This window comes from Mycteria americana, chromosome 9 (assembly GCF_035582795.1).
Source record: "Mycteria americana isolate JAX WOST 10 ecotype Jacksonville Zoo and Gardens chromosome 9, USCA_MyAme_1.0, whole genome shotgun sequence".
NCBI classification, from domain to species: Eukaryota; Metazoa; Chordata; class Aves; order Ciconiiformes; family Ciconiidae; genus Mycteria; species Mycteria americana.
The window spans coordinates 21,202,602-21,203,636 of record NC_134373.1 but is presented as its reverse complement, the minus strand read 5'-3'; positions in this window follow the sequence as shown (position 1 = coordinate 21,203,636).

Genomic DNA, 1,035 nt, shown 5'->3' with positions numbered 1-1,035 from the left:
TGTCCTTGATTAAGCTTTTTGAAAACTGAAATGTCATGAAGCCAAAATACAGAAAGTCCTACTCAGATTCAAAAGTTCTTACTGGGAACGATGTCTTTGTCCATTTCCCCTTCAATCTTACAACTGTTCAGACTAGTTACAGTTCACTTTACAGTGGATATTCTACCCTTACAAATAGTAGCTGATCTTACTACTTCTAAACCAGGCACCATTATTCTAAAAGAGGCAGCCAGTACTTATGCTGCAAGGTGTGGAAGAGAAACAGCCAATTTTGCTCAACGCCATACGAGAATTCAGGGTTTGGTTTCTTCTGATGTCACATTTTTGTTAAACTAAAAACACAGCATCTTAAAATCTTGCCAGAATCAACATATCAGTGTGCGAGCCAAAGCAAACATTTCATTAGCCTCTACACATGGAAAATATACATCACACACAGGAGTAAGACTGCAAGATGCTCAACAGCTTATTATCCCCACCACCACCCTGGAAAATTCTACAACTGAAAATGCTTTGTACTAGACTAAGAGCTATGCATACCCAGAAGTCATGATTAATAGCACAGGGTAGCAACCTAATTAAAATATAAGCAGATATTTATTTACATTTCCCATGCAGATGCTAGTCTCTCAAGACTTAGGACTTAAAGAAACACAGCTATGTTTTAACCTTTGATTTATACCACAAGAGTTTTATTTCAGGTTACAATAATGCCATTGCTAACCAAAGCATCCTAAGCCACTTAATTCATAAAACAGTATCTTACTCTAATGGGAGTTTAGAATACACCAGAAATGCAGTATCAGATCCTACCTTCAAAGACCACTGCGTGGTTTAACCGCAGTCGGCAACCAAGCACCACGCAGCCGCTTGCTCGCACCTCCCCCGCGGTGGGATGGGGGAGAGAATCAGAAGAGCAAAAGTAAGAACACTCGTGGGTTGAGATAAGAACAGTTTAACGATTGAAATAAAATAAAATAATAATAAATTGTAATGAAAAGGAAAACAATGAGAGAGAGAGAGAGAGAGAGAGAG